Source organism: Dreissena polymorpha, chromosome 1, assembly GCF_020536995.1.
Source record: "Dreissena polymorpha isolate Duluth1 chromosome 1, UMN_Dpol_1.0, whole genome shotgun sequence".
Lineage (NCBI taxonomy): Eukaryota > Metazoa > Mollusca > Bivalvia > Myida > Dreissenidae > Dreissena > Dreissena polymorpha.
Genome location: NC_068355.1, coordinates 28,136,921 through 28,157,574, shown reverse-complemented (window position 1 = coordinate 28,157,574; position 20,654 = coordinate 28,136,921). Strand labels below are relative to the sequence as shown.

The following is a 20,654-nucleotide window of genomic DNA, read 5'->3' as shown; positions in this document are numbered from 1 at the left end:
GTATTTGAGGAAAAAGAGTCTGGTCAAATTGATATTTTTAAAATCAATAAAATGGCACATTGGGGAATTTTGTTATCGACTAAATGGACCGATTTTTTTCTAACAACAAATATTCGGTCTTTTCCAAACTAAGGGCAAACAAGAGTTGTCTCGCATTCAGGTAGGTATCGGGTAACAAGTAAACGAACCTAACGAAAACAAGTTATGCATCTCAGATCTCTGAAATCGTAATATTTATTGTTCATTTCAATTTACATATACAGTTATATCTTTATTGATTGATATACTTATATACTAGTTTGTGAACATTAGTATTTTAATGCTGTATTGCCATATAACTTTGCAACCAAAAGCTCTTCATCAGTAAAAGTTAAGCACCACTGATAATTAAGCTTTCTGCTTTTAAAACGGTGCCTGTTGCATTATTCAATTGATTCCCAACATTTATTACGTTCCTGTCAAGTTTTTCATTGATTCATTCACCTCACTAATGTGGGTTTATTTTAAATATTGATTGATATACTTCTGTCACTGTCACACTTGACTATCGGTTTCTGAAAGAAAAATTGTTTTAACAGCAGTTTCATACCAGTTAACTTTATTTTCTTGATTTTACGATAAATACATTATGATGTTTTTTAACTGATTTTTTGTTTTGAATATCTTCTTTATAATACTGTGTGAGAGTGTTGTGTTTGGTCATAGTTCAGTGTTGTGTTGTTTATTTTGAATGTCCACTGACAAAATTAATTGACCGGGTTCTTCTTCGAATACAGCACTCCTTCTAGCACTCTCTTGCACTACGGTTCATTACATTCACCTCTGTCGTGGGCTCACGGACTACTTTCTACCGCACGTGACTTTTAGTCACATGATTATAGTCGCATATTCAAAATGGCCACGCCCATCGGCTTTGCTTTATCTGATAGTATTTGAAGTTAACAACTGGGCGCGTGCTATTAAATTTTATTTATGCACATATGTAACTAAATGAATATATTGCAATATTAACAATGAGTCAAAGCTGTATATCTGTATTAGAAAATAATATACAGAAGCATCAATAATTAGTTGCTGCTTTGACAAGATTTTGAGTGAATGAGAAATGTTGAATATAAATATTGACCAAAGTAAACAGTCTGTTGATGTTTTACCAATGCAATGCCAGTTTGGTACACATAGACCCTGAAGATGTTTACTCAAACTAATTATATGGTAAAATACACATCTTAAAATAAATTGCAGGCCAACATCAGTACAGTTGTTTTGTTATTGTTGTTTTAACAACATACATTTCATTGTCCCATGCTTATCCTGAAAGGGGACAACTGGAAGCATCTATCATACACTTACAAGTTCATTCAGGAATATGTTTACAAATACAAAATTATATAAGAGAAATATGACAATCTGTCAAAGAAGAATAGTATCAAAACTTCACAGAATCAAATTATGCTGCTATAACATAAATTCAATTGTTTACATGATCTTTTAACTAAATAATAAATTGCAATACTTGTAATACTCATGCCTTTTCCCCGGCTCTTTAAGCACCTTAGTGCCTGAATCTTTAATTTATTACTTTATCTCACCAATTTGTGTTGCTGTAATTCTTCAATATCATGAAAGACATTAAAGATTCATCAGGTTTTTAAAGGCTGATTAGTTTACTTATATTTGTTCAATTATTGCACTTTCTTAAGTACAGTGCCTAACATGAAATTAATTCAAAGGAGTAACCCAGTACACTGTAAATCACATATTTTCTCCTGTGCAAATTTCTGGAAAAAGATATGCATTGATGATACAGTAGTGCATGTCCTTGTTTTGTTCAATGTCAATATCATTATTCAGGATATTCGGAAGGTTCAGCAATGCATCAAAGTACACACATTTAAACAAACTTGATTACATATAACAGGATTTTTTAGGTATTCTTCGCAAGTGTAGAGGATGAGTTTAATAACAGAAAGCAATACGAGAAAAAAGGATGGTGGGGTGTAAATTTGAATGTTCTTAATTAATACTTTTTATGCCCCCGGATCGAATGATCTGGGGTATATTGCTTTTGGCCTGTCTGTCTGTCTAGTTGTCTGTCATTCTGTCCCAAAACTTTAACCTTACAGTTAAGTTTTGTAATAACTTTTGAAATATTGAACATAGCAACTTGATATTTGGCATGTATGTGTATCTCATAGAGCTGCACATTTTGAGTGGTGAAAGGTCAAGGTCATCCTTCAAGGTCAAAGGTCAAATATTTCAAACTTTTATATAGTAAAGTTTTGCAATAACTTTTGAAATATTGAACATAGCAACTTGATATTTGGCATGCATGTGTATCTCATTGGGCTGCACATTTTGAGTGGTGAAATGTCAAGGTCATCATTCAAGGTCAAAGGTAAAATTTTTAAAACATTACATAGTAAAGTTTTGCAATAACTTTTGAAATATTGAACATAGCAACTTGATATTTGGCATGCACGTGTATCACATTGAGCTGCACATTTTGAGTAGTAAAAGGTCATGGTCAAGGTCATCCTTCAAGGTCAAAGGTCAAAAATTTAAAACATTACATTGTAAAGTTTTGCAATAACTTTTGAAATATTGAACATAGCAACTTGGTATTTGGCATGCATGTGTATCTCATGGAGCTGCACATTTTGAGTGGTGAAAGGTCAAGGTTATCTTTCAAGGTCAAATGTCAAAAATTTAAAACTTTAATTAAGTAAAGTTTTGCAATAACTTTTGAAATATTGAACAAAGCAACTTGATATTTGGCATGCATGTGTATCTCATGGAGCTGCACATTTTGAGTGGTGAAAGGTCAAGGTCATCCTTTAAGGTCAAAGGTAAAAAATTTCAAACTTTAAGATAGGTAAGTTTTGCAATAACTTTTGAAATATTGAACATAGCAACTTCATTTTTGGCATGCATGTGTATCTCATGGAGTTTCACATTTTGAGTGATGAAAGGTCAAGGTCATCCTTCAAGGTCAAAGGTAAAAAATTAACTTTTTCACTATTGAAGATAGCAACTTGATATATGGCATGCATGTGTATCTCATGGAGCTGCACATTGAGTGATGAAAGGTCAAGGTCATCCTTCAAGGTCAAATGTCAAATTTATGGCGTCTGTTCGTCTGAAAACTTTTCCATTGGTCATAACTTTTTTAATATTGAAGATAGCAACTTGATATTTGGCATGCATGTGTATCTCATGGAGCTGAACATTTTGAGTGGTGAAAGGTGAAGGTGAAGGTCATCCTTTAAGGTAAAATGTCAAATATATTGGGGTCTGTCCGTCCGAAAACTTTAACATCGGTCATAATTTTTTTAATATTGAAGATAGCATTGATATTTTGCATGCATGTGTATCTCATGAAGCTGCACATTTTGAGTAGTGGAAGTTCAAGGTCAAGGTAATCCTTCAAGGTAAAAAAAACAAAACAAAAATCAAAGGGGCATTCTCATGAAACTGCACATTTTGAGCGATGGAAGTTCAAGGTCAAGGTCATCCTTCAAGGTCAAGGTTATCCTTCAAGGTCAAACAAAAATTCAAAGCTGCGTTATCATGAAGCTGCACATTTTGAGTGGTGGAAGTTCAAGGCCAAGGTCATCCTTCAAGGTCAAGGTCATCCTTCAAGGTCAAATGTCATTTTTTTTATTCAAAGCAGCGTTATCATGAAGCTGCACATTTTGAGTGGTGGAAGTTCAAGGTCAAGGTCATCCTTCAAGGTCATTCTTCGAGGTCAAAGGTAAAAAAATATATTTCAATGCGGCGTTCTCATGAAGCTGCACTTTTTGAGTGTTGGAAGTTTCAAGGTCAAGTTCATCCTTCAAGGTGAAAGGTAATTTTTTTTTTTTAATTCAAAGCGGTGCACTAGGGGGCATTGTGTTTCTGATGAACACATCTCTTGTTTCTTTCATACACTTGCATACTTTTCCATAAATAATAAATGATTAAAATAAAAAGGAAAACACAACTTGACTTTTAATGTTTAATCCCTCATGTTCAGCTTTATTTATTTTTCAACATACAGTACCATACCAATAGCATATTTTTGAGTCTCTTTTCAATCTAAACAACAATAAATATACATGCACATGCAAGCACTTCAAGATAAAAATATTCTAGCATTAAAATTTGATCTAACCATTTTATCTATATGAATGCTATTCATAATCATGAATTCTATTATTATGAATGGGTACATAATATTGCACTGATAAATGTAAACATTGATTGGAGTGAAGTTTATTCATTAAACAATAACTGTGATAATTTACTAATTACTATTATATTGTAATAATTACAATTAACTTATTAAGATAATAAATGTTTATAGTATTTTTGTTTAAAAAATATATTATTTATATTGTGAATAATTTGTATATGGGGCCTATTGTACCACAAGCTGTTTCAGAATATGCTTGGAATTATAAAACTTTAAACAAATTTCATGATACATGTACATTACATTAAGAATGGTTCTAAATGTAATCTTAGTCATGTATCAAAATTAAAGATAGCACATATATCCTAGTAAACCTGTTTAAAGGAAAGTGTAAGAAAATTTGACCTCTTTTCAAATGGGTTGACTGGAAAGTATTCTCTCTTGAAAAGCAAGGGCAGGAATTACGAATTCAGAAACATTAAGCATTTCATTTATCATAATTTATTATATCTGTAAGTGGCAAAAAAGACCTAGAACTGCAGTTTATACATTTATAGTTTTAAGCATTATAACAAATAAACAATCATCTACTATTCTACATGTACATGTAGGTTACGGTAGTCAATTTACTCATAACTTGATATAAAGGTCCAATAGTATGATCGCACAATGGTGGCAGTTCCATATTAGCAGGTTACAGGTAACCATAAATAGTGATCAAGAAATTAACTACATGTTTATTAATTGTACACATGTAAACAGCATAATCCTAGACACTGGCCCTGATAGCCAGGGGTAAAAGATTCGAGTTCCGGATTGGCTGTACAGTTGCCCCATCCTGCAACATTTGGTGCCCAATGTGGGACCATGGCACAATCTATTCTCAACAAAACCTGTTCATGGTTTGAATGGATCCAGTTTACAATGATCCCGTGACTCGAATTCTCGAAAAAATTCCAGCTTGGCAGAAGAAAATGTTAGTGCACGAACTTAGTGATTGTCACTAAACAGAAGATGTTTTTGGCATATCATTAGCTCAATCAGAAAAGCAAGGGGTCCCTGGTTAAAATCCCGGACTGGCTGCACAATTTTCTCATCCTGTGTCATCAAAACATAAAATACCATAGTATATTTACAATGCCAAGTATGTATTATGCTTGAGCATTAACTATGTGTATAATTTTTACCACAGGAGTTTGAAATTCTATACATGAAGCTAATCTTGTGGCAAAATAATAAAAATAGACCCCTATATAGTAAGTCTATATACTATATTAGTATATAGGGGTCTAGTTTTTATTACTTAGCCATTATTATCTTCATGGATAGAATTTTAAACTCCTGTGATTTTTACTGAAAAAGCATTAAAAGCAAAATATTGAACAAGCACAGAAGTAACATTTCTAAAGTATTTAATAGTGCTTGGTAAGTATTAAAGGGGCCTTTTCACAGATTTTGGCATGTTTTGAAGTTTGTCAATTAAAGCTTTATATTGATAAATGTAAACATATTGGATCTAAAAAGCTCCAGTTAAAAAAATATAGAATAATATAAAAAGGGAAAAAAAGGTAGCCCGCAGCAGGGCTCGAACCAGTGACCCCGGAGTCCTGGAGTAAAAAATAAAATGGTGTAAACTTTTGCACATATTATTTTGTTCCTCTCTTATTCACAGTTTAAGTTCAAATGAAAATTTCTATGGAATGTGTTGTCTGTATTATTTTAAGGAGAAACAGCAATAACATGTTTTAGATATATAATAAACAGAGAGAGCTATATAAAAGTGAAGATAATAATAACCCTTGGAACAAATACATAGAACCAATTGAGCACATTTTATCAACAGAGCCTGAGGTGTGATAAATTTACTTGTATTCCTTGCAGAACAAATCCTGCAGTATGAAAACATTATGTACAGTTGATAGAACATCATATTTTGGCTAAATAATAACTCATTTTTGAAAAATACATTAAAGATGTATTTCTGATTTACAAAACTGATCAATAATTTAAAAAATAAATTCCATTTGCTTTTTCATGACATTTTGAAAGTCAAAACTTTGGTTTCGTCTGTAGAAATTCAATTAAATGAACTGATTTAAACTGACCTAACTTGGTAAAGGTACCGGAAAAATGGTTAAAATGTTGATATAAAAATAGTTATACAGTTTAATATATGGAAAATATGTTTTGTTTTAAGTTAATGAAGAATAATAAGCATGTTTATTTGCTTAGTAAAAATAATTAAAACTTTCTTGTGACTTTGACGGACATACGGACATCTGGACCCAATCTAATTTTCTTCAAAAGCTGTGTTGAATACTTTTTTTTCTAAATAAACAATATATATAGGTGGGTGGAGAATGGGATTATTGATGCAAGTACCTGCGGTTCAGTCCTCGTGTTCATTATAAAGAAACATGAAGTAGTACTTCTTGGACATTTTCGGGATGTTGATTTTTATCTAAAAAGAAATGTTTTATAAAAACATTACAGGATCTACATTTTAATAAATACGCACATTTATTAAACCTTCCCAAATCATTTAAACACACCGAAAATAATCGATGGTGACACCTCTGCAAAAACTCTAATTATTTTTAATTTCGTATCACATAATATGGGCATGATATCAACAATGGTGTTCTGAAGATTAACTTTTCTAATTGAAATTGTTTCTGCTCCGTTTTTAATTAATTTGATTTTAAAATATGCTACATTTGTCTCGTTGTTGTTAATGTCCGCCATTTCGGAAATGAAATATGAAAATCATTTGTTAAATACTCACCAATTGGCTAATAGTGTGTGGTATTGGCTGCAATAGCCAATGAAAATCGCTGACGCTTTACAAGTCGTCTTGGCACAACAAAACAACCCGTATTATAAACAAATTTTGAACAACATTTTCGGCAATATCCGTAATTTTTATGCCCCCCTTCAAAGAAGAGGGGGTATATTGCTTTGCACATGTCGGTCGGTCTGTCGGTATGTCGGTCGGTCGGTCGGTCGGTCCGCCAGGTGGTTTCCGGATGATAACTCAAGAACGCTTGGGGCTAGGATCATTAAACTTCATAGGTACATTGATCATGACTCGCAGATGACCCCTATTGATTTTCAGGTCACTAGGTCAAAGGTCAAGGTGACCCGAAATAGTAAAATGGTTTCCAGATGATAACTCAAGAACGCTTATGCCTAGGATCATGAAACTTCATATGTACATTGATCAGGACTCGCAGATGACCCCTATTGATTTTCAGGTCACTAGGTCAAAGGTCAAGGTCACGGTGGCCCGAAATAGTAAAATGGTTTCCAGATGATAACTCAAGAACGCTCAGGCTATGATCATGAAACTTCATAGGTACATTGATCATGACTGGCAGATGACCCATATTGATTTTCAGGTCTTTAGGTCAAAGGTCAAGGTCACAGTGACAAAAAAACATATTCACACAATGGCTGTCACTACAATGGAGAGCCCATATGGGGGGCATGCATGTTTTACAAACAGCTCTTGTTTTTCTAGTTTTGGATAAAATACCAGGTCGGCGGGTGAAATGTTAATAAAAAAAACAAAGTGATTTTTATTTTTATTGGTATTTGTCGAAAAATAGGGTCGGGCGCTCCCGTAAAACAAATAATTAAAAAAATGCTGGCCTTAGAAGTACATAGTAGCATAAATAAATAAATATATATATATATATATATATATATATATATATATATATATATATATATATATATATGAGGTTGAGCAATAACCAAGACCAGCCTAGCCAAATAAGCAGCACAAAGCAAAAGATAAAGCAAAATGATAAGCAACTATAGTAATAAATTAAAACTGAGAGATTTGCGCTAATCTAAACCGTAAGCTTACAAATAAATGAAGACAATTAAAGACATAAAATAAGCATGACAAAGAGGTTATTAAGCACATGGTAGTATACAAATATATGACAGAGCAATAACGAAGACCAGCCTAGCCAAATAAGCAGAACAAAACAAAACAAAAACATTGATCATTATCTTCATACAATGATACACTATTAATTATCAAAAATAATTATTATCTATCTATCCAAATTGCAAACTTACGATATGTTCCCATAATTAGCTATTTCATTTGATTACACATTCAACATAAACATACACGAAACTTTCAATGTGTTTGTAGATTAACACTTGCTTTTCATCACCATTTCGGCCTTTGTGTACATTTTAGCGGAGTGATGCTATCTGCGTAAATGGGCATGAAAATTGTTCTCATAATTGTTATTAAATATCTCGATAAATTAACAATAAATGCAGTTTTTAAAGGTAACTACTTAAAATATTATGCTTGGTGTCCTAGATATTTTCATGATCGAAAGAGCGTAAAATTACTTTGATGTGTTTTGCCAAGATTTCTGGAATTGAGCCCGCTGCACAGAGATGGTGTATGTTGAGGCACGAACGACAACTCTGCTAGGAGAATGTCTTTCTAGCTCAAATGTTTTGTGCCTCCCAAAAAAAGTTAATTTATTAAGTAAGTGCCTTATTCGTCTGCTTGCTTTAAGATTCTGATTTCATTTCCAGTCCGTTAATATTAATGCTTTTTACTGATAATGATTTAATCAAGTGAAATTAAATTGCTTGGATTATTTTTAATGAATATTTTCGATGAGTGTCTACTTAATTTTTGTTCTTCATATATATAGTAAAACCATCAATAGAGATACAATTAAAATTAGGAATAATTGTGGTAAAAGTAAAAAAATCTAAAAATGAGCAATATCTCTGTATCCCATAATTTTTAGAAATGTCTGCAAAATTATGTAATTAGATATATGCTAATTTATAATGAACCAAAAAAAATTCCAACAGTTTTTTTTACAGATACCTGAAGTGTTTCATTTTGACATCAAAGAAATACACTTATAAATTCATATGGGCACTGTAACAATAAAAACTATTTTCATATTATTCTTCAAGTCTTTGTTGGTTCATTATATAAACACATGGCCAATTGTTTAGTTTTAATCAATTGGGAAATATATATGGACAGTTGTGATACATATATCAATCTATACTTATATGGTCTGTGATATATGTGATTTGAAAGTATATGTTACTGTCACATGTGACTGTACATAGCACTCAAAGAACAACAATACAATGAAAAGATACAACTCATTCAAAATTAACAAATTTTTTATTTATCAATACAGTACTTGCAATGGTGAGTTTTTTTTTCATCACAATTCAAATAATTTGTTTATTATGTCATTGAAACTCATCAACAGGTCAACTTTTTTTACGCCCTTCTCAATCTTAACAGTTTTCAGTTTTTCAGAACATAACTCGTATAGGCACCAAATTCAATCGATGTCTAAAAAAAAGAATTAAAAATAACGAAAGTTGGCAAGCCAGTATAAAACATTATTTTATTGTCTGAGGCATTAACATACTTGATGGTTATTTCTGATTTTAAGCTCCATTGGCCAAACGCCAGCAGGGCTTATATCATGGTCCTGTGTCCGTCGTGCGTCCATCCCTGCGCTAACTTTTCCTTTAAACATCTTATTCTCCTAAACTACTGGTCCAATTCTGATGAAATTTCTCAGGAATGTTCCTGGGGTAAACCTCTTTCAAATTTGTTCAAATTATGCCCCATGGGTAAAATTTGATCCTGCCCCAGGGGTCACAAAATAAAAAAAATCCTATATAAGACTTATTTTGTTAAAACTTTCAAAATCTTCTTGTCCATAACTATTGGGCATAGGGCTATCAAATTCAGTATGAAGAGACATCTAAAAGTCCTCTACCAAATTTGTTCAAATTATGCCCCTGGGGACAAATTTGACCCTTCTCCAGGGGTCACAACATTGAACATATAGGGTCTATTTTGTGAAAACTTTACGAATCTTATCCATAACCATTGGGCCTATAGGGCTACCAAATTCGGTATGTAGTGGCATCTTATAGTACTCTACCAAGTTTGTTCAAATTATGCCCCTGGGGTCAAGTTTGACCCTGCTCCGAGGGTCACAAAATTGAACATATGCTTATAAAAGGCCTACTGTAATTACTCTATGTTTTCGGACACTCTAAGTTTTCGGACACCCCTTTTTTAAGCAAAAATCATTATTTTTCGTGACTCTTAATTTTTGGACATACGAGTTTTAGTCCATAATTAATGTCTCTAAGTTTTCGGACAGTATATTTTTCATCGCTATTTTACCTAATTTCGGTCCTGTTTTCGATATCTAATGACAGTGCGATCATGGGGTTTCACAACCAGATTAACATCATAAACCATGGCAGATGCAACGGACCATTACATTTGCGTTATTGGGTAAATAACCTTGTAAACCGGTATTAAACAATGGTTTGGCCCGATAGCATAAGCGTTATGACAATTACCAGGGGTAGTGCTAATTAGCAGTTCAATTATCTACCGCAATGGTACTACCCCTTCTCAGTAAAATAACTATGACAAATACTAAACGCTTCAAAGTGGGATGCACCCTTTTGCAAGTTTTACGAACAATGGAAGGTGTAACAACAACTATCGGAAATGAACAAACACAGAATTCTGAATTTGCTTTTTTATTGCATTAATTACAGGTTCATACTAGCGAGTATCAGTATATCATATGCTTATCTTTGAACTCGTTGGTCATAGTAAAACCTTGTAGTAACTTTCTGTCAAATAAATTAAGCATATAACATTATTTAAAATGCAGTGCAAACATATATAACTGTAATTAATACTATAAGGCGTGGTATTTTACAAGCGCGTGCAATTACCGGTAGTCGTTGATACAATTGACGCTATTTTCCGACACTTCAATTTTCGACTCTAAGTTTTCGGACACCTGTATTTTGTAAATATTTTTCGTATCTAAGTTTTCAGACAAGAATTTTTTTTATTATTTTTAAGTGTCCGAAAACAAAGAGTAATTACGGTATTAATACTTAATAAAATGTTAATAATAATACTGCTTGCCATCTACATGGTGTAATACTCTTACAAATACGATATTTATGTACATCGACATATAAGATATCGATACAATAATGATACCTACCCGTTTGGCGTTGCATCTTGCCTGCTTATAGCTCTAATAAATGCGGTTTTCGTGGCATGATTTCTAGGCATTTTGTGCAGCGTTACATGCTTACCATATATGCCAAATTGTCCCACATCAGGCCTTTACCTTGCCAGTTTGGAAAAAATCATATAATGTATAGTTATATACTTTGTAAGGTTATTATAAAATAAAATTCATCTATAATAAGCATTAGACATTTCTTTCTTTAAAAAACAAAACAAAAAAATACAACAATGGAAAATAGGATTTTTTGTGTTCAATATTGGTTTGGAATCGAGTACCTTTTAGGGCATTTTTTACATAGCAGAACCCCCCCTGATATAATATAAAGTAATTGTTCAATAATGTATATGTACCATTTTATTGCTACAGTAGTCAAGATAATACATGTTGTCAGAATCATTGATTTATAAATATGAGTAATGAAGTATTTTGACTGTCACTACATGGCATGTCTATAAATAAAAACTGAGTTCCTTGGAAAGAGACACTTTCTGACCTTGTTTGCATTTGTGTGGTTGTCAGATTACTGTACAGTGCAATATATTTTATAAATAAACAAATAACAAATTATATAAAATAGATACTCTTTAAATAGGTATAGTTGGATTTTAAGAAGTTTTCAAGCGTATGTATGCAATTAATTGAGAAATTTCAAAACATTGTATAAATAAGTACTCTTAAAAAATTTAAGTCGTGCCTTGTGGTTGGATTGTAAGAAGTGTTCAAAGGGAGGTAATAATTTTAATAATTAATTTTAGCATTATGCGGTTGTTATTGGTTTTGTGAGAAAATAGATAAAAACGCATCAATATTTCTTCAGTCACATTTCAACATGTCAAACTTCTACACAATAACACTGATACTGAAGTTTATTGTCACACTTAACTATTTTTTTATTGGAATCTATGCATATATTTTAGATGTGTAAAGGCTTATTTATAACAACATATGCGTAATACAATATCACTGCAGTATGTTTAATAAGATTATTTAACATTGACAGTAATTCAATATCTTGATGTTACTCTGTTTTGCAGTGAGCAGGTGTGCTGTGAGTCTCACAGGGGACAGGCTGTACATAACCAGCAGCTCCACGCAGAACAAGCTTCTCACCCTGGCCAGGGATGGCACACTCCTGGCTACATACACAGACCCAGCACTAGGGGAACCATCTGGTCTACATGTGACCCCTGCAGGCCAGGTGCTGGTCTGTGGATGGAAGTTCGACACTGTACAACAGGTGGGCTGGGAGGGAGAGAGTAAGCTGGCTACGCTGGCTACTAAGGAGGATGGAGTGTGGTGGCCATCGTCAGTCTGCTACAGCAGCACAACATCATCAATCATTGTGGGACAATATGGGTACAACATCCTGGTGTTCAGAGTGGAATAGTGTGTACATGTATGTATTAGTTGTTGTAATTAGTGATTAATATTTTAATCACAATGTGTTGATGAGCATACGAACATTGAAGTGTTTTATATTTCAATACAACTTTTTTGTGTACACATAATAGTAATTTACTTATACAATGTGATTTTTTTTTAATTTAAGTACTTATACATATTATGTTATGTTGTCATAACATTTTTTCTTTATGGTCCTTTAATTTAAGTTTTTTAAAGCTGTGCATGAACAAACAAAGCACTTCAACTGCACATTTAATGTTTGTACATAGATGCACATGTACATAGCACTTAATGCTATTTTTAGACTTTCATTTCGAGATAAACAACAGTATTTACCAAATCTATATTGATTCAATTTGTTTTTATAAAATATGATATAGTAGTAATCTTACGAGGAATATATTTTGATATATAATGTTAACATAATATTCACATATGATATGATATTTAATTATTATGCCCCCCTTCGAAGAAGACGGGGTATATTGCTTTGCTCATGTCAGTCTGTCGGTCGGTCCACCAGGTGGTTTCCGGATGATAACTCAAGAACGCTTGGGCCTAGGATCATGAAACTTCATAGGAACATTGATCATGACTTGCAGATGACCCCTATTGATTTTGAGGTCACTAGGTCAAAGGTCAAGGTCACAGTGACCCGAAATAGTAAAATGGTTTCCGGATGATAACTCGAGAACGCTTATGCCTAGGATCATGAAACTTCATAGGTACATTGATCATGACTTGCAGATGACCCTATTGATTTTCAGGTCACTAGGTCAAAGGTCAAGGTCACGGTGACCCGAAATAGTAACATGGTTTCCAGATGATAACTGAAGAACGCTTATGCCTAGGATCATAAAACTTGATAGGTAGATTGATCAGGACTCGCAGATGACCCCTATTGATTTTCAGGTCACTAGGTCAAAGGTCAAGGTCATATTGACAAAAAACATGTTCACACAATGGCTGTCACTACAACGTAGAGCCCATATGGGGGGCATGCATGTTTTACAAACAGCCCTTGTTTACTTTGTTTTATGCTGTTCCTAAATACACATACAATTATTGCATCAAGCTATTCTGCTGCTCCAGTTGCTGCTGAGTCAGGACAACGATGCTGAGGATGTGGTGGACAAGAATGACCTGAATATGCAGAAGGTAACATATTCATGATTGAATTGTCAGGTATTCTCTGGGGGAAAATGCAATTTTGGGACTCTGAATTTTTTCCCATGAAAAAGACCATTGATTTAGGAAAAACAAATTTAATAAAAATTCTTTGTAATACTTCAAATTTAATACCAATAAAATCATAGTATGATAGTTATATTCTTTGTTAGATCTAATTGAAATATTATTGATATATGATTATCATAAGGCACTTTTTTAAGCACAAATAAAATGCTTCGGGTATGGGTCCGTTTAACAGACCCATAAATACACCCAGGGTTTTTTTGGGCCCGATTTTATAGCTGAAATTCGGCTATGTTCCCTATCCCAAAAAGTATACTTTTTTCCCAAAATGTGACAAAAATTTTCCAATTTCCAAAAAAAAAAAAAAAATTTTTTTTTTTTAGAAAGAATTGTCTTATGCGTATTTTATCTCAATTTTACATCAATAACACTAACAAAGTATTATATGATTTTGTTCTTTTAATTTAAATGATTATAAAGAGTTATATCAAATTTAGTATTTCCCTAATCACTGGACTTTTCGTGTGGAAAAAAAGGCTAATTAATTTATTTTCCCAATTACATGAAAATGCCCATAAAATTCCCAATTCCAAAGCCATAGGCTATCTTCCCAAAAAGTGGGAAAAAAAACCCTGACACCAGGAAAGCGCCGACTTGTGTAATCCCTGTTTATTATGAATGCAAAAAAAGATGAGGTTGTATAGAACAGTATGAATTTACATAAGGAAAAATATCCTCTTTAATTGTTTGTATATTACAAAATCATTGATATTCGTCCATATGAAATGTCGTCGTAAAAAAACCCGTTTATGGACACAGCAGTTAATGCGTGGATTTTTCAAATGGGAAAAATAAATGAGGTATTTATGTCAGTTATTTTCCGATGTGTTGTGATACATTTGTGGATCAGTCAACTCTTAAAATCAACAAAAAATAATGTCTAACAATTTATAATGATTTTACAGTGTTACTTGTGTATTAAGAATGTAAAAGATGAAGAAAACAAGAATGATATGATTTCACAGAAGGTAAAATGGTGTCTTTTTCTTGTATATCCTTTAAAAACACGACTTCTTTTACTTGAGGATCAATAACTAAAAACCTTTTCAGCTCGATGCTTCCCAACTTATTCATAAGAAACCTCATTAACACAACACCTCGAGAATTTATATCATTCCCATGCAGACCTTGAGTTTTTTAAAGTTGTGAGATATTTCATGAAGCTTGGAATGCCTTGGTTGTATAGAGCCTGTTTGCAAGGAGATGTACAGTTTTTAGTATGTATATAGTGTTGCTGTTATTTGTCAAATTTGGGGTCTGAAATCGACCCCATTTACAATCCTAAAACAATGTATTTTCCCAAACAACTGCCTTAAATTTCCAATTGAAGATAAAGAAAAATAAATGTATCACAATATCAAGTTAATCTCCCTACCCAGCTCTATTACTTGAACCTTATTTCATGTAAATACAATATTGAAAACGCTTATTCTCGATTATATAGTATTTGTAAGCAAAAAAACCAACAACACAATATCCCAATTTGTGGTCAAAACGCCAAGAATTTTCCCTATTAGAAGGACTCCGGCCTCATTCCACAAACTTAAGTTAAGTCTGCTTACAGTCTGTTGTTGAGTGTTTTTTCAAGAAACATATGTGCCTCCCTCTGGGATAATGGGACTAAATGCATGTGCGTAAAGTGTGGTCCCAGATTAGCCTGTGTAGTCTGTACAGGGACTAAATGCATGTGCATAAAGTGTGGTCCCACTGTACAGGGACTAAATGCATGTGCGTAAAGTGTGGTCCCAGATTAGCCTGTGTAGTCTGTACAGGGACTAAATGCATGAGCATAAAGTGTGGTCCCAGATTAGCCTGTGTAGTCTGTACAGGGACTAAATGCATGAGTGTAAAGTGTGGTCCCAGATTAGCCTGTGTAGTCTGTACAGGGACTAAATGCATGTGTGTAAAGTGTGGTCCCAGATTAGCCTGTGTAGTCTGTACAGGGACTAAATGCATGTGCATAAAGTATGGTCCCAGATTAGCCTGTGTAGTCTGTACAGGGACTAAATGCATGTGTGTAAAGTGTGGTCCCAGATTAGCCTGTGTAGTCTGTACAGGGACTAAATACATGTGCGTAAAGTGTGGTCCCAGATTAGCCTGTGTAGTCTGCACAGGGACTAAATGCATGTGCATAAAGTATGGTCCCAGATTAGCCTGTGTAGTCTGTACAGGGACAAAATGCATGTGCTTAAAGTGTGGTCCCAGATTAGCCTGTGTAGTCTGCACAGGGACTAAATGCATGTGTGTAAAATGTGGTCCAGTATTAGCATGTGTAGTCTGTACAGGGACTAAATGCATGTGTGTAAAGTGTGGTCCCAGATTAGCCTGTGTAGTATGTACAGGGACTAAATGCATGTGTGTAAAGTGTGGTCCCAGATTAGCCTGTGTAAGCTGTACAGGGACTAAATGCATGTGCTTAAAGTGTGGTCCCAGATTAGCATGTGTAGTCTGTACAGGAAAATCAGGGACGATACTTTCCGCATTTATGGAATTTTTCGTATATAGGAAGTCTCTACTTTAAAAAAAATCTGTCTAGCGGAAAGTGTTGTACCTTATTAGCCTGTGTGGCTGTACAGGCTAATCTAGGACAAAACTAAGTGCACAATTTATAAAGACCTGTTTTATAAGAATGAGGCTTAAAGTAAGTCCCCCTACCGTCTGTTACAAAGTTGTAGAAGATAATACCAGGTGAGCCTTGTTCTGGGATAATAGTGCTAAATGCATTTTAGTGCCATCTACAGAATAGCCTGTGCAGTGGGCACACAGAGTCTTATGGGATGATACTTTCTGCTTTTGTGGAAATTTTCGTTTAAAGGGAATTAGTATGCCCCCGGTAGGGTGGCATATAGCAGTTGAACTGTCCGTCAGTCAGTATGTCAGTCTATCCGTCCGTCTGAAAAAAACTTTATCATTGGCCATAACTTTTGCAATATTGAAGATAGAAACTTGACATTTGGCATGATTGTGTATCTCATGAAGCTGCACATTTTGAGTGGTGAAAGGTCAACGCCATCCTTCAATGTTGAAGGTGAATAACAAAATCCAAGGGAAGTAATAAGCTTTAAATGGAGATTATATCTATACCTGCCACATGATAAATAGAAATTTTATTTCAAAGCGGCAAAGTAGGGGGGATTTTGTTTTTGACGAACACATCTCTTGTTTCTAAACAAAAATCAAGTCTTAGTAAAAAAGTGTCGTCTCAGGTTAGCCTATGAGGACTCCACTGGCTTATGTGGGAAGACACTATACACATTCATTAAGTCCCGTTGTTCAAGAGCAATGCTCAAGTTAAGTCCATTTAAGGGTTGTATTTACCGTAATTACTCTATGTTTTCGGACACTTAAAAATAAATATTTTTTTTTGTGTCCGAAAACTTAGATAAGAAAAATATTCACAAAATATAGGTGTCCGAAAACTTAGAGTCGAAAATTGATAATAGTTAGAGTTACAGTTATAATATGTCAACTTGAAGGAATAGACAATTTTGTATCTATGGGTCATGTCATTTTTAAACCAAAACACAAGCAAATAAAGTAATACATGTGTTGTTTAATACTTGGGCGATGTGCATATAATGCTTATATATTGCTTTGTTTCTTAGCGTTATTCCTTGCATAAGATCATTGTTTGATTGTTTGTGTAACTGTTTTAAAATAGTGATTACTTAAAGTAGTACGGAGATTAGGCAGTATGAATACTCTTCAACTGGAGATGTAAATCTATTGCAGATTTATGTTAGTAAACATAAGCATATTCAGATCGGTTGGCTCAAATTCTGGATGGCTAAAACTTTTGTTGTCAGTCCAGGCAAGTTAGAGTCATTGGGTTTCGACTTTATTCAGCAATTAATGTTTGCATTGTATTTAAACTAAGGAATACACCGGACTAAAAAAATCTTAATTATTGTTCTTAATGAACAATCATAAATTTAGATTAAAAATTAATAAAATAAATCTTGTCAAACACATTTCTAAAAACATTTTGATTAAGTACTGTAAATTTGTTATAATTTGTGGTACATTAATTAATGTTGATTGCGTGGGTTTACTGATCCTTGAAATTTACTCAAACACATAACAAAATGATCCAAGCAAATTCGTGTTTTTTTCAACAAGTAAGAAATGCACGAATTTACATGTCCACAAAAAAGTATTTTTTTGAAAAACCTCCAAGTGTTATGCCAACTAATATAAATGATTTTCCAGGATCAGGGGTGTAGCATTCCAGTCTCTAGCTTGAATTGTTGACCAATATTTTACATCTGTTTCATCAGTCAGTGACTTTTTTAAAGTTGTAGTTTTTCTGGAAGGGGCATGATTCTGGGCTATTTTTCCTTTTTATGGAATCACAGTTTTTTTTCAAATTTGAGAGTTTTGTTGGTCACAATTTAATGAAGTTTGTGACTAGAATTTTCGCAATTTTAAGAAGTTTGCTTCTCATTTCTTCACTATAATTAAAATTCGAGAATCATTTTTCTTTCACAAAATAAATGGATCAAAGGATGATACAAAACATGACACAAAACACGTTCTGTGATCGGATTTGTGTTTGTGGGCAATTGGGTAATATGTTTTCAGAAACTTGTGTTTTCCCTCAACATATCAAACAAAGTTTATAATAGCAATTTACTTTAAAAAAATCATTTCTTGGTATTTGTTACTGTGAAAATGTGGATTTTTAGGCGTCAACAAAGAACGGGCAAACTAGTGTTGTCAGTGTTGTCTTTAAGGGCAAGTGGCCTATAACATAATTTAAATCCAATGTATATGAGCAGTACAATATATGGAAAAGTAAAATTATACATATAATGAGTACAATTTAAAAACAATGTTAAGAAGATGATTTTCTATTATTTTTTGTTTTTATATAGGAAAAAACTTCTTTAAAATGGGGCTTAATGCATGTGCTTAAATTGTTGTTGTTGTCCTAGATTAGCTTGTGCAATCCACACAGGCATATTTGGGACAACAATTTCATATGTTAAGGTATTTTTCTTGAAAAGAAATATCCTCTTTATAAAAATCCAGTCTAGTCAAAAAGTGTCCTTCCTGATTTGCTTGTGTGGACTTCACATGTTAATCTGGGACGACTATTTGTAATATTTAGGAGCCGCATATTGGCTAATGAAATTACATCATTATGAATATACAGGTTGGTATACAGTGTATTATAAGCCAACAATGTTTTAATACGAAATGGTTTGATGATATTAATTTTTGTGCTATTGAGGACAATAAACCAATGAAATGCCAGATTAGAAATTCATTAGAATTAAATTTTGCCTATTAAACACCTTCATAACCAATCAAGAGGCATAGTTTCATATAGATTGTAATATTAACATTTTTTACAAGTTCACATCACCCACTGTGCTGTTGTTTTCAGGACAGCACCACCATTGATATCGAGTTGGCCCAGCAACAGCACCAGTCCGGCCTGCAGGAGCCCCAGACCAGGACGACCCATCCACTCCCCTGACCCATAGCTCATCATACTTGATATCCGGAAAAATGGGGCCTAATGCATGTGCTTAAATTGTTGTCACAGATAAGCCTGTGCAGTTTGCACAGGCTAATAATGGACAACACTTTCCTCTTAAAGGTATTTTTCATTGAACAAATAATCCTCTTTATGAAAATCAAGTCTAGTCAGAAGGTACCCTCCCTTATTAGCTGATGTGAATTTCACATGTTTATCTGGGACGACACTTTTTTACATTAGTGAGCCGCATATTGGCTTATAAAAATACATCTCTGAAAATGGAGTAAAGATAATAGATATAAATGTACAGATAAGCATAGCATTAGCCAACACTTTTCTTGTTTTAATACAAAATGACTTAATTGTATTAATTTTCATGCTATTAAGGACAAGGAACCAATAAAATGCCAGATTAGAAATTCATGTTGTTGAAAACCTTCACAGCCAGTCAAGAGGCATAGTTTGTTATAGATTGTAATATAATTTGTTACAAGTTCCTATAACCCACTGTGTTGTTGTTGTTTTCAGCAGAGCACCAGCATTGATCTCGAGTTGGCCCAGCAACCTCAGCAGTCCAGCCTGCAGGAGCCCCAGTCCAGAATGACACTTCCCCTCCCTTGACTTCTAACTCCTCCCCCTTGACCTCCTGCCTCAAAAAGTCAGCATCGTTGAACAACTCTGTTCTTCAGGAAATTCTGAGCATGATTCTGTTCTGACAAACGCAATGTCCACGTCACGTTTTCCAAACATAAGCCTGGGTAGTTTTGTTAAGCTAGAGTTCCGCGTGGGTCTGAAAGGGATGAGTGTTACAGACACGAAAAGTTATAGCAGTAGTTATGGTAATGCTAACAGTCAGTTGTTGCTGTTGGACATCAGAACAAATATCATGAAAAATAAAAAGTTCAATAACTTGTTCCAATCTTTATGGGACAAACAGAAATTGAACAGGAGAAAATCAAGGAATAATAAAAGCGTAAGCTTTCCTAGTAGGATACTTCTGCTGTTGAGAGTTTTGACAACAGTAGGGTAACGGACTGCCCCAGATTGTCCTCTCAGCGGCCAAAATATCATAATAGAATCGACTTTTGGCAATGTTACTGACAAAAAAAAGCAATAATGACTTGGTTGTGAATACCCAGAGCACGATACATCAATGCTGACAAAAAAAAAGGCGGTAATGACTTGGTTGTGAACACCCAGAGCGCGATACATCCATGCTGACACAGAAAGGCAATAATGACTT

At 33.8% G+C, this 20,654-nt stretch overlaps 1 long non-coding RNA gene across 1 annotated transcript; it reads left to right on the top strand.

The window, feature by feature from the left end:
* The first annotated feature begins 12,517 nt into the window (after positions 1–12,517).
* On the top strand, positions 12,518–20,393 carry LOC127864996 (uncharacterized). The gene is made up of 4 exons (XR_008042436.1): positions 12,518–12,664; positions 13,765–13,830; positions 19,316–19,531; positions 19,940–20,393. It is a non-coding gene; the product is annotated as an uncharacterized LOC127864996 (long non-coding RNA).
* Positions 20,394–20,654: the final 261 nt, after the last annotated feature.